This window comes from Pelodiscus sinensis, chromosome 16 (genome assembly GCF_052426305.1).
Source record: "Pelodiscus sinensis isolate ZL-2025 chromosome 16, ASM5242630v1, whole genome shotgun sequence".
In the NCBI taxonomy this organism is placed as follows: domain Eukaryota; kingdom Metazoa; phylum Chordata; order Testudines; family Trionychidae; genus Pelodiscus; species Pelodiscus sinensis.
Window position 1 is genome coordinate 19,071,681 of NC_143067.1, and position 14,237 is coordinate 19,085,917.

General features: G+C 43.8%; 1 protein-coding gene across 2 annotated transcripts in view; it reads left to right on the plus strand.

Annotated features, from left to right (window-relative positions):
• Positions 1 to 14,237, plus strand: part of ARHGAP26 (Rho GTPase activating protein 26) — a 352,726-nt gene that overhangs the window by 217,362 nt on the left and 121,127 nt on the right. The gene's annotated exons all lie outside the window — the stretch shown is intronic.

Here is a 14,237-nt window from a genome sequence, read left to right on the forward strand (position 1 = left end):
CTGCACCTGACTTCATGTACTCTTGCTTTATGTGCATGTCACCTCAATAATACTGGTGTGTGTGGGGGAGAAACCTGTGCTGATGGAAACCAGCAGTATTTGGCAACCCCACACACGTGCAATGGTAAACAAAATTGCCTCATGGGCCGCACATAGAACCCTGATGGGAGATATGCAGCCCTTGGACTGCTGGTTGCCCACCACTGTTCTAGCACCTTTTATTCATGTGATAGGTTTTGTAACCTATTGGCTTTTGTAGTTGCTTACCTTTTGAAGACAATGGTTAGTTGGTGAAATTCATTAGGGTGTCGTGCAAATGTTGGGACAGGGCCCCAAATATGATGGAAAGTCAGTCAGCCGGGGTGTTGCCATGGAGAGTGACTCTTCCTACTAAGGATGTAAAATCCCATTTAATTGGTTCACCCGTTAAGCGTAAAGTTTAACGGGTGAACCAATTAAAGAGGGTATGCGCAGGAGGGTTGGAGTGGCCCACCCGCCTGCTGCAGCTGGGCTAGAGTGCTCCACCTCTTCCCCCCCGCACCTCCACGGCTACAGGCAGGGGTTGCTCTGGCAGTCCAGAGCACCCTCTGTCCATGGCGGGTCTTGCAGGGCTGGAGCAGCCCCCTCCCCACTGTGGGTGGGGAGCTGCTCCAGCCCCCACTGGTTCAGGGGGATGCTACCTGGTTACCAGATCAATCTTTCACATCCCTACTTCCTACCTTCCTTCTCATGTCAGAGGGAAAGGTCTGCAGCTGGACAGTCCAGCAAATTAATTAATAAAATTAATTAATTAATTTAAGAAAAGTGGTGCAGGGTGGGGAGAGAAACTAGCAAAGCAGCAGTTTGTGGTGAGTTAGCATTTCCTGGATCAGCTTCCACAGATGGTCTCCTGTGACTGCCAAATGTAACTAGTAACTCCTACAGGGGAGAATGACACCCCCCTTCTGTTTCCTGTCTGGCTGTTCTCCTCTGTAGTGTCCATGGGGAGGCTGGCCCAAAAGTGGTGCAGTTTACTTGTGCCCTGGACTGCCCTGGGGAGAAGCTAGGGGCCACCATCCACCCCTGTCCTGAAGGATCCAAGCAACAGTGGATAAAGCTTCTGTTGTTTATATATAATAAAAAATTGACTCAGTGGCAACTGGCAACTCTAGATTTCTTTTACTCCAGTTTTCTATGCAGTATGCTTGGGTGATAGATTCTAAATCTAATTAAGCTAATTAAACAAGCCATAAGGATTAGCTAAGATTTTTTTTTCTAATAACATCCAGCATATCAAGAAGCTTGGGAATTTACTTGTTAAATCACACTTAAGGCATCTATAGAGAGAGGGGATCTTGAAGAATGATGATTTGCAAAGTTAATCCACGTTTTTCTTCATATACGTCCACATCTTCATCCACAAAATTTTCTCCCGGCAACTGTTCTCAGGAAAAGCTCACCCCCAGTAGTCACTCAAAAGGCCCAGATAACAGGCAGAGCCTGAGAACATAGGATAAAATAGGATAAGAAGATGGAACAATTTTTTAAAATATTGCTTATCATGATTCCTTCTGTTTGCTTTTTGTTTTCAGCTTGGACAGTGGAACTTAACTAGTCGCGTTCACAGTTTATTTAGTCAGTTCCATGCTTATTGTGTACTCGAGAGCTGAGGCTATTTCAAAGGGCTTTCTGGTTGTGCAGATGTGCCTTTTGAGCTCTTTAGCTTTGTGCACAGGTGACTTAAGATCCCTGGGAACACAGGACCGGCTTCCTCCTGGTTCTACCCTCTCCTGCACCTGTGCATGGCAGGAATGTTTGTTCAAGATTTTGTACACAGATCAAAGGGCGAATGCATCCTCAACTGCCTGTTTTGTGACTGTTTTTCTCTGGTTTCTCCTCAGAGAATAAAAATCCGTTTCCTTTACTGAATGTGGAGTATTGGGTGCCTATTTGGCTTTCCAGATAAGCAATCAGTGTAATCTTGTTGGGTGTCTGTGAGGTGACACATCTTGTAGCACTTAAAGCTCAAGATTCTTATTCCCCCAGGCTCTCAGACTTTTGTATTCTGTAAAAGGAAGGAGCAAATGCAACTAAGTCAGTCATTTCTCCCTCTTCAGTCTCTCCACCCTCACAGTCCTCATTGGTCATGGTCCAATTAAACTCAGTAATGTGCGGGGATGACTTGCATACACCCAGGAACAGTTCCGAGAACTTATTAGATTTTTTTCAGAAAATGCCACCAATTTGATATCCAGCAGCAGCCCCCTCTCATGTGTCAGAGCCAAATTAAATTGATACAACTAAGGAGCACGTCAGTGTTGTGGGAAAGCAACTTGACTGCATATTCTCATTGAGATGAAAATAACAATAGAAGAGAATCCTCAGACCCTTGTGGAGTTCTGGGCCACATCCTCCCTTCCATACTAAAAGCTTACTTGTGGAGGGAACGTGTAGGGAATGTAAGTCTTGCTTAGGTTGCATTGTTCCTGCACCTGTTCCAACCCTATGATTCTACGATTGTAAGTGACCTCAGGAGGTCATCGAGCCTAACCCCGTGCTAAAAGCAGGACCAATCCTAGCTAAATCATCCCATTATTACATGTTCTCCACTCTGTAATTTTCTTGTGATGAAAACCCCAAGCTACTGGGGAATCTACATATGCTTCTGCCATCAAACATGTCATCTGCATGCTGTGTGATTTTTGTCTTTTAACCTTTATGGTTAATTCTTGCCATATGTAAACTGTCACAAGCATAAGGAGCATGAGGAAGATGCTACCAGTGTCTTGGATCATCTCACTTTACTTCTCCTACGTCACAATCTTATATTGGCTTTTGATATTGAGGAAAGTGTTAGTGACATCGTGCACCCAGGGCACCAGCAATATGGTGCTTGCTAATAGCTCCGCACCGTTGCTACTAGTAGGTCTGTAACCCTTGTCCCTAACCCAAAGCTCTGAGCTTTCAACAGCTTTGTTCCAAGTGCCAAAGCAGATACAGTGTAGACTTAAACATCTGAGAGTGACAAATACTTCCTTTGAGCTGTTGCTCTCAATGAGAAAAAGCACCTGAGATGATAGCTACAAATGTTTTGGGCCCCCCCCCCCAAAAAAAAATGGAAATACCAGCATAGAACTTCAGTGTGGTATACCTTTGAACCATAATTTCCTTTTCTTTGAAATTCATCAATTGCTAGCCAGTTGGTAACAATAGGGGAAATTATCTAGCTTACCAGTGATCCGAGTGAGTCAGAAAAGTGCATTAACTTAAAGTAACATAATGTACCAGTACAGCAATGTCCGTCAACAATAAATACTAATCTTGTTGCCAGCTCATGGCTCTGAATCCTTAGGTTAGTACATTTTTAAATGCATTCTACTGTATGCATGACATTAAAATTTAGTACATTTCACCAGCTGCCCTTGCTCCAAAATCTCTGGTCACATGTCCGGTCTCAGCACTATTCCTGCAGAAATCAATAAGCAGCATAGAATTGGTGTCTCTCTCTCTCTCTGAATTTTCATCATTCTTTGCTTACAACAGGTTTCTTTGTATGTAGGTATACAAACACGGTCTTTAATTGATGTCCATGAAAATAAATACAGGAAAATAAATATTGCCTGGGAAGTGGGAGTTTATAAAACTAGAATGAGATTTTGTGAACTAAAAAATGGAGCAGAAACAACTTGTAAAGTTTGCCAGATCACAAACTCCACTGGGCTTTCCCATCTTTATTTAATACTGATTTAAAGTCAGCTCAGCTGATAAATATTTACTATTCCTGCGTGCTCACTCTGCAGAGAAGCCTGGCAAATCATTACTTTGTGTTAAATTGCGCCTGGTCATGCCATGTGTTATACAGTATCCAGGCAATCTATTCATAATCTAATTTAACACAAAAACCTTCTCTGAAAGGTGAATATAGAGGTAATGCAAAGAATTGGATTGATAGCCCTGGAAAACTAAGTCCTCTGGCCAACTGCAGGACTAATGGAGCACGAATATCAACAATTTCACATTAATATCCTAACATACTTCCACCTTGACCTGAGAGAAACACCTCTAGATGTATGGGAGTATTTATTCATTCTGCCCATTTAATTCCCCTCCCCCCATGTGTGCTCTGAATACAAAATTTGCCGAATAGCTTTCCATTGGGTAGGCTCAGACCTTCAACTCACTTCAAAGAACCCACTGAAGTGTTATCTCCTGTCTGAGTTTTGGTCACTACTAACATAGGTTGGAGTAGAATTACTGACCTAGAGGATTAAGGCTCCATTGTCTATTATCACTTCACTGAATCATCCCAACCTTCGTTTTCCCTGCTGATACTGTCCTTACCCATACGCAGATTACACAGTTGCATAGGGTACCTGAAAATGTGGGGCACTGTGTCTGAAAGTTTACCCATCCGTCTCTTCTGTGGCTCTGCTTCCTCCAGAAAGCAGCTAGTTAACTTAAAAGTGAAAAAGCCAGACATTAACTGGTGTTTGCCAACCCCAGGTATATGCTGTCCGTTTCTGAATTCACTGTGTTAGTCTACAGGACCGGAGTTTAAAATTTGCATTCAAAATATTTCATTAGTGTGTTGCTGAAGATTACAAAATCACATCTCTAAAAAATTGTGTCTCTGGTTGTAATTGGACATAGGGCAGGGGTAGGCAAAAGGGACTCCATGGGCCAGATTCGGCCTTCCAACTGGATTGTTCTGGCCTCCAGACACCCTGATGCTGTCCCACCCCCAGCCCAGTCAGGGCCTGGAGACAGGGGAGCATACAGAGTCTCCTCCCTTGCCAGAGTTGACTCCAAGCACCATGTGCCCCTTGCAGGGTTGGGACAGGGTGGGAGAAGACTTCTTGTGCTCCCCCAGGCCCTGATTGCCCTGGGGGGAGGGTGAAGGAGTGCTCAAAGTCTCCTCCCTCTCTGTAAGAGGCACGCGGTGCTTAGAGTCAACCGCACGCTGCTGTTCAGCAGGTAGTTGACTCTAAGCGTGGTGCCCCCTTACAGTGCGGGTGCAGGGAGCAAGAGACTTCCTGTGCTTTACCCACCCCCAGGCCCTGATTGATGTGGGGGCAGGGGAGCACGTGAAGTCTCCCGCCGCCAGGGTCACAGGCTCCTAAAGGGAACTACTAGCTGTTGAGAACAGCTGGCAGTTCTCTCTGTGGGAGGGGTTGGGACAAAGACTTCATGTGCTCCCTCCATCCCCTGGCCAGTCAGGGTCTGTCACTGGGGAAGCACAGAAGTGTCCTGGCCCCGCTCCTTCTGCCTGAGGCCCCAACCCTTCCAGGGCAACCCAATCTAAAATTTCTGAAGTGCCCCCCAATCTAAAATTATTGCCCACCCCTGACATAGGAGCACCAGTTTAAAAGTACTGTGGAGGTCCCCATACATCCTAAGGATGACCCTGCTTGTAGGTGTATCTTAATGAGTTAATTTTATCTTTCAAAATTGGAAGAGCAAAAGTCTAGTTGCCCAGAAGTCAGTTGGTAGCCCAGCATGCAGTGGGATACAAATCAATAGGCTGTTTAGAACATTTCTACATCATCTACCAATTTTTCTTCATTATTCATATTTGAAATAACTTACACAAGCATTGGGGATAAAGCATGAATGTGAAAGCACTGAATGCCTATCCATGTAAATGAATCTAAGTACATTTTCTTTCAAAATGTAATGGGTCAGAAAGGAACAAGAGGTTAAAAGAAAAACAGAGCAAGTACTAGCAGGGACACTGTGGGGTCTGGATGTACAGGGACAGAACCATCAATACCTAATAAAAGCATTTGTAACCAAGATCAATATTAAATGTACCTTGGGATGAGAATGCCCCATCTTTGGAGATTATGGTATTATTTTCTAGCATAGAATATGATGGAGAGGTATAATTTACAGTAAATGAGCATATAAATAAAGTATGTGGAACTCAAGTATGTAAAAGATGAATCACACTTTTGTAGCATAGATTCCATAGCCTAGAGTTGTAAAGAATTCTCTTCTTGTGGAATAGTACCTGTGTTATGGATCAGAACTTCATGTGGCAGCCTAATTTATTCAAGAAAGGAACAAAAGCTGCTCAGTTACAAAACTGTAATTCAGACTTTGAGCTTTAAAAGAATCTAATAATGAATAGGTTCCTACAGGCTGTGGCATTGGAATTTTAGTCAATACCATTGCCGTTTCACGTTTGCAAATTTAGTCAAGTCACTTCAAATAACAGTCACTGCGATGCAAGCCAATTATGTAGTTTATTCTGTAGGATCATATGCTTGTTAAGTCATTAATAATTCAGTCTATAATAATTAGCATAGTCATGTAAGGTCACCTGGCAGTAATAATGCAATGACAGAGCAATTTATTACACTGAGGTGTAATAAATTACATGATAATTACATGATAGCGGTAATGAGAAATGAACAGAGCTTATTTTCTAAGACTTGGAGCCATATGACGTTTAGAAATGCACCAATGTTTGCTAAACTAAGAAGGCCATTAAAAATGCTGTGAAACTTTTCAAGTGCTTTCAGAACTGTTTGGACTCAGAATAGCTGGACTCATTATTATTGTACGTGGGTCTGAAATCCAAATAAGAGTGCTGTACTTTTATAAATACAGACATTACTAGAACTTAGAAAATTCAGAGAACAAAAGAACGGCCATACTGGGTCAGACCAATGGTCCATCTGGCCCAGTATCCGGTCTTCTAACAGTGACCAATTCCAGATGTTTCAAAGGCAAAGAACTGAACAGGGCAATCATCAAGTGACCCATCCTCTGTTATCCTGTCCCAACACCTGGCAGTCAGAGGTCTACAGACACTCAGATTATGCTGTTGCACCCCTGACCATCGGAGCTAATAGCTTTTGATGAAGCTATCCTCCATGAATGTATTTATTTTTTAAAAATCCAATTATCATTAGTGTTAACATGAAACTCTTAATAAGAGATTGGGTACAAATAAAATTGGAATGAATGACTTTTCAAGATCTTGGAAGTCTATAGACACATCATGATGATTGTGTATATTCCAGCTTGCGCTGTGAAACTGTTTCACGCGGTGTGTGCAATGTAGCATTCAGTCTGATGCCTAACTGAATTGGAGGAACGTGATATTTATGTGCACAGTTCAAAACTCCCCTTTCCCATTCATTTCAACAAGACAGAATAGCAATGAGGCAAGTTGGAGATATGGACTGTGGTGCTTCATGTATGCAAGGCGATAGCGAAAGAGGGGAGAGAATGCCATTCTTTGTTAGATGGGAGACAGTGGTGTTAGAGGCACCAGTGGATGCAAGAAAATAGAGGAATAAATCATGTTCCACTTGTGGCACAGGAGAGGGCAATAGGGTGTGTCTACACAGCAAAGGTATTTTGAAATAACAGCTGTTATTTTGAAATAACTTTACTAGCATCTACACAGACAAATCTTTTTTCGAAATTGGTAAACCTCGTTCCACGAGGAATAATGCCAAATTCGAAATAGCTATTTCAAAATAAGTGCTGTGTAGATACTTGTATATCAAAATAGGGAGCCTGCAGCTTTCCCAGGGTGCTCTAGTGGCCACTCCAGCCTCAAGCAAGAACACTCCTCTCCCTCCCCCTCCCCGGAGCCCTTAAAGGGGTAGACTCTGGCACAGTGCCTGTACCAGCTCCAAGCCTGCCAGCCCAGAGCCAGCAGTCACTGCCCCGACCCAGTGGCCCCAAAACATGAGCCAGCAAGCCACTGGCAGCCAACCCTCCGCTGCTCCCCAGGAGCAGTCTGCCAGCTCCCAGGAGTCTGTCAGGGCCCAGAGAAGGTGGGAACCTTTATGGTCCAGGGTGGAGACCATGGACCTTTTTCAGGTTTGAGGGGATGCCCCCAGCGTCCATGATCTTAGCACTAGATGGAGGAATGTGGCCGTCTATGGCAGGATAGCTGCCAGCCTGGCCACCAAAGGCCACAAGCAAACCCAGGAGCAGGTTTGCATGAAAATGAAGTTGGTCCTGCGAGACCCCCAACCCTGAGCCCTGAGCTTCTCCTCCCCCTTCTTCTCCTTGCTTCCCCCTTCCAGCTCCCTCCTCCCAGGTTTCCCCCTCCCCTCTCCCACCTCCTTTCCCCAGTCTCACCAGAGTTTCATTCCCCCGGCCCCCGTTTTGTTAAATAAAGAGAGTTTGTGTTCATGAAAATATGTGTATTTTATTTTACATCAGGAAGAGGCGTTAGGGAGGGGTAAGTAGAAGGACGTATGGGAGGAATAAGGGTACATCTAGACTACATGCCTCTGTCGCCAGAGGCATGTAGATTAGGCTACCAGACATAGTAAAATGAAGCGGGGATTTAAATAATCGCCGCTTCATTTAAATTTACATGGCTGCCGCGCTGAGCCGACAAACAGCTGATCAGCTGTTTGTCGGCTCAGAGCGATAGTCTGGACGCACGGGTGTCGACATCAAAGGTATTTGTCGACCACCCAGGTAAACCTCATCCCAGGAGGCATACCTGAGTGGTTGACAAATACCTTTCATGTCGCCACCCGCGCATCCAGACTATTGCGCTGAGCCGACAAACAGCTGATCAGCTGTTTGTCGGCTCAGCGCGGAAGCCATGTAAATTTAAATGAAGCGGCGATTATTTAAATCGCCGCTTCATTTTACTATGTCTGGTAGCCTAATCTACATGCCTCTGGCGACAGAGGCATGTAGTCTAGACGTACCCTGAGGCACAAGCCCCAATGGGGCAGACCAGGGAGGCTTAGTGCTCCTCAGGGTGGAAGCTCTACTGCAGGGCCTCCTGGATACTTACAGCCCCCTAATGGACCACCCGGATGTCAGCCTGCAGAAAGTGTAGCCAGGCTCACAGCAGTGCATCCAAGAGAAGCACCAGAGTGCCCAGGGGCAGCTCTGGCTCCATGTTGTAGAGTGCTGTGGATTCCCAAGTGAGGACAAACACAGCACGCAGAGGAAAAAAAGGCAAGCAAGCAGGGAAACCTGAGAACTGGCTGTCCAGGGGGGTTCCTTTAAGCACAGGTCTCAGATAGCCTCAGGCAGCAGCCACAAGAGGTAACTAGTATCCAAGACAATCACATGAGATAGAATGGCAGGAGTCCTGTAGTGAAGAGGTGAGTGTGAATTCGGATTGCTTTAGTCATAGGTATTGAGGTATGGGGCAAAATTTAATCTTGGTTCCCTCCTTTCTTTTCAGGGATCAGATCTGGGACCAGTTCTATTCAATACCTTAATCAGCAATTTAGATGATGGCATAGAAAGTATGCTTATTAAGTTTGCAGATGATACCACTCTGGGAGGGTTTGTAAGTACTTTGGAGGATAGAGTCATACCGTATTTTCCGGCGTATAAGACGACTTTTTCCACTAAAAAGCATCCCCCAAAAATCGGGGGTCGTCTTATACGCCGGGTACAGAACGTACCTGTGCTGATACTGGTCCCCAACACGGTGCTTGGGGCTGGCCCCGGGCACATGGCGCACGGTGAGCACCGGCGGGGGGAGCGCCGGGCACGCGGCGCTTGGCGCGGGGAGCGCCGGGCGTGCGGCGCTTGCGGGTGGGGGCGCCGGCCCCGGGTGCGCAGCCCTTGGAGGGGGCACCGGCCCCGGGCGCGTGGCTATGGGGGGGGGCCACCCCTGGGCGTGCAAGTACGATAAATCAAATCTGATGTTATTAAATGGTGTTGCCTCGGAAGGGGGGGTAGTCTTATACGGCGAGTATAGGCCAAAACCTATGTTTTAACTGGAAAATTAGGGGGTGGTCTTATACGCCCAGTCATCTTATATGCCGGAAAATACGGTAATTCAAAATGATCTAGACAAACAAGAAATGGTCTGCATTAAATAGGATGAAGTTCAATATGGACAAACTAAAAATGCTCCACATACTAGGAACAATCAGTGTCACACACAAAAAATGGAAAGTGACTGTCTAGGAAGGAGTACTGCAGAAAGAGATCTAGGGGCCATAGTGAACCACAAGCTTAATATGAGTCAACAGTATGACATGGTTGTGTCCCACCCCTCTCCCCGCCCCAAAAAAAGCAAGCAAGCATGATTCTGGGATGCATTAACAGGAGTGTTGTGAGCAAGACATGATAAGTCAATCTTCTGCTTTACTCTGTGCCTCAACTAGAGTATTATGTCCAGTTCTGGGCACCACTTTTCAGGAAAGATGTGGACAAATCGGAGAAGGTCCATAGAAGAGCAACAAAAATAATTAAAGGTTTAGAAAACATGACCTATGAATAAGACTGAAAGAGTTGAGTTAGTTTAGTTTGGAAAAGAAAAGACTGAGAAGGAACATGTCAGTAGCTTTCAAGTACCTAAAAGGGTGTTGTTATAAGGAGGAGGGAGAAGAATTATTGTCTTTAACATCTGATGATAGGCCAAGAAGCAATGGGCTTAAACTGCAGCAAGGCAGGTTTAAGTTGGACATTAGGAAAAACGTCCTAACTATCAGGGTGGTTAAACACTGGAATAAATTGCCTAGGAAAGTTGTAGAACCTCCATTATTGGAGATATTTAAGAGAAGATTAGATAAACATCTATCAGGGATGATCTAGATGGTGCTTGGTCCTGCCATGAAGGCAGGGGACTGAGCTTGATGGCTCTTGAGGTTCCTTCCGGTTCTAGTGTTCTATGATTCTACATATCATTCCCTAGATATTGCCTTGTTCTCTTTGCTATGCACCATCTTGACTTCTAAAGGGCACAAATACTGTTGGCTGATTTTCTTTCTAATTTGCACACTTATGAATGCCAGTGTCTGTATTACACTGTGCGTGACTCTCTTACTCTTGCTTTCTGGCACGAAGGGGAAGGAAAGATGAAGCGAGTGTACTGGCATTTCATGGCCATTTCCTAATTCCAAAGTTCTTTTTAAATATAGGAAGAAATGTATTTTGAGCGGTGGATCCCTGAAGTTGGAATAGTGAAAGGGAAATGGGGGGAGATAGCACAGGCAAGTTCTCTACTTATCGAACCGAGCACTGTTGTGATCAAACTGTAATCATCATATTTCTCTACTTGGGAATTCTTCCTTTTTTGGGTAGGAACTTTTTGTTTTGATTTGTTCACATTAAAACCTGACACGGAACTACTTTTTTTATTAACCATTTTGATTCCTCTTTGGGTGGGTCAGTTTCCATTCATTGGTTCTGGTTAATAAAACCCTTATGGTAGTAAAGAGCCTCCTACAGGCTGAATCAGTAACATGTGATTGCCCTTTTCCACAGCCAGTGCTCGCTGGTAAGGGGCACCGTATATTACATTGCAGTTTATCTCAGGAACCTGAGTGTTTCCATGGTTCAGTGCAAAAGCCTTGTTAGCTCCCACAGCCATGTAGTATTTATGCTTGTAGAGGAAATTTCTCAGTCACGCAGACCTGTGATTAAAATACTCAGTGCTTCCTGATAGCAGGGGAAGTCAAGAGTAAAATTTTCAAAAGCATCTAGGTGACATTTTCAGTCACTTATGTACTTTTGAAAATGTTACCTTCACTCAAATTTTCAGCATAGAGCATTGTCAGGGTCGGATGTCCTGGAAAGGGAAAAAATGAACACACATCTGGGATGACACTTCTTGTCTAGTTGAAGAATAGAGTTGGTCACACACTCTAATTTACAGCTCTTATTGTGCAATCTAAAATTGCTCAGTGGTAACCAGCCTGACTTGTGGCTTCTGCCAGATACCAGAGAAGCACAGAAGAAAAGGGGAAGGATGATTATGTAAAAATTTAGTTTAAAGCTCAGTGAACTTCATCCTCACAGAAGTCTTGAAATTAAGAAGCTCTTGAAAGGGTGATAGAATTGGCCATAAAGATTAATTAAGAAGTGGGATAATAGAGAGGTAGAATTTTCACGTACAAAACGTAATCTGAGTAATTCAAGCACATGACTCGATAGCATAGTTCCTGCTCATCTTTTCCAGCCACGTATGGATTTTTTCTATTCGTGTGCAGAATACATTTTGATGTGCACTGAGGCATGTGCAAATGTGCACCACCAATAAAAAACCTACATGTGAGTGGTCTGCTAATCAGTTGGGTGGCATCTGAATTCTTCTGAGCAGTTGTACAAGCGCAAAGCTTACGGGGAACACTGCTCAAAGCTTACGGGGAACAACAGGGTCAGAATTTATGGGAAATATCCAGTGGAAGCATTCTGATCTAGCCTTAACAAAGAGCATCAGTAAAGCATATTAGTAATCACAGCTCTATAAAAAAATGTGTCTGATAACAGCAAATGCCAGCTGTGTGTATAAAGCGCCTAGTTGACTGTTTACCTATAATTAGAGAGTCTAAGGTAATTAATAGCCTCGGTCTTTAGTCACTTGGCTGTCCTTTTTGTATTCCATCTGGCACTTTCTGAATCATCACCGTGCAACTTTAGCTAATAATCTTCTTTTGTTGGATATAAATATGGTTTTACATTCTTATACAGACAATGCCAGGAGTCAGACAATTGGTGGCTTTATGGACTGATTGCCGGCTATGTGAGTTTGAGCTCCCAATGAATGTTTTAGGGAATTAATCATTGTAATGCTGTTATCCACACTTTTCCAGAGTGCACATTCCTTGTTACAGTTGTTGTTACTCAAGTTCAAGTGGGTGTGGGTATGAATATACTTCCACGTTGTTTGTGATCTAAAACGGTCTTGTACATGCAGTTTATGCAATTAAATATACAGTTTAACAGAGATAATACCAAGACAGCATGGTTAATGTGGCTATGAAAATAGAAGGCCAGTGTTTTAAAATATGACCAGTGACTTTGGGTGTTTCAGTTTTGGGGTGTGAAACTAGAAACATCTTAAGAGAGCCTGATTTTAGGGGAAAAAATAATGAACATTTATGAAAAATCAGATTCCTGTATGCTGTCAGAAATTGGACATTTAAAAAGGAAGATATCTAGAATTACTAGCCATTTCAAGTAAACTTGATCCATGAACTATTTTTGTGTTGCAGTGCCAAGCCAAGTGGCTTTCTATTTTTTTTATTTTGGCATTTTGTTCATTTATGTGTGTACTATACAGGTAACTTTGTATCATATATATACTTGGATCTATGTAGGTATATATTTAGATAATTGCGTGAATTGTGTTTCATAAATCATACATCGTAATCACTAGAAAAGGGATGAACTTTTGTTCTCCATTAAGTGAAATGTATAATGAATACATTACTGTTAAAGTGGTGGTGCTGCTCTCTCTGGTGTTAGTGAACAGGCCTCTGGAGTTTGGTGGAAGTGCTGCTCACTGGTAGTAAGGACAATTGTGAGACACCCAGATGTCTGGAGTCATAATATGTGTACCAGGAGGAGGAAGCAAGTTGTACAGGAGCAAGCAGTGGTGAAATTCTCCACGTGTTATAGCTAAGGAGGTTCTGAAAGCTGATTCCAAAGGAGAGATCAAACCAACTGACAGGCCCATTAACAAGGGGGAGCAAAGGAGGCAGTTGCCCTAGGGCCTAGCTATTTAAAGGGGCCTGAGACTCCCGGCCACCACTGCTGCTACTGGAATCCCAGGCTCTTTAAATGTTGCTGGAGCACCATGCTACACGTTTCTGGTGACTCTGAGGGGAGGGCCACCAGGAGTGCAGAAGCACACACCTCTTTGCCCAGCGGGGCCGCAGAGGTTGTTGGTGCCACTGCCAAGATGAGATGGAAGGAAACAGTTTGGGCATCAATACATTACCTGAGATGTCTCTCATAAGCATCAATCACTAACAAATATTAGTCTTAGTCTGAATTCTGGAGAAACATGGCTACGTAAGCTGGTTCTCCAACTTGGTGGAAAATACTGTGTGTATGCATTTCTATGCGTCTGTGTGTACATTCTTCCCCCCCGCCGCATTCCTTCCAGTGACAACAGCAAAATCTTTTCTGATTGTTTGGATTGGTTTGGAATAATGTTCACCTTGGGTGGAGGCAAAAGCTTAAATAGGACAGAAGGACTTGAAATTTGGTCATTACAGATTCCGGTGAGAAGAGCACATGGCACAGGTCCAACTACTTGTTTTTAGGAGGAGTTGAAACATGGTTCAAACTGCTTTTCTGGAAGTAGGTTGTGGATTGGAACATTCAGCCATTTAGGACTTAGCAGCCAGAAAAGGGTTAAACTATTTGAGTTTTCTTGGTATCAATCAACTTCCAGAGGTTGAAGATACAGGGGTAATGCTCTAGCTAAGTCTGTAGTTTTCCAGCTGGCTGAGCCTGGAAGGAGTTCATCAGGAGTTTCAGGAATGTAAACAACTGTAAAATTTGTGCCAGAGTTGAAG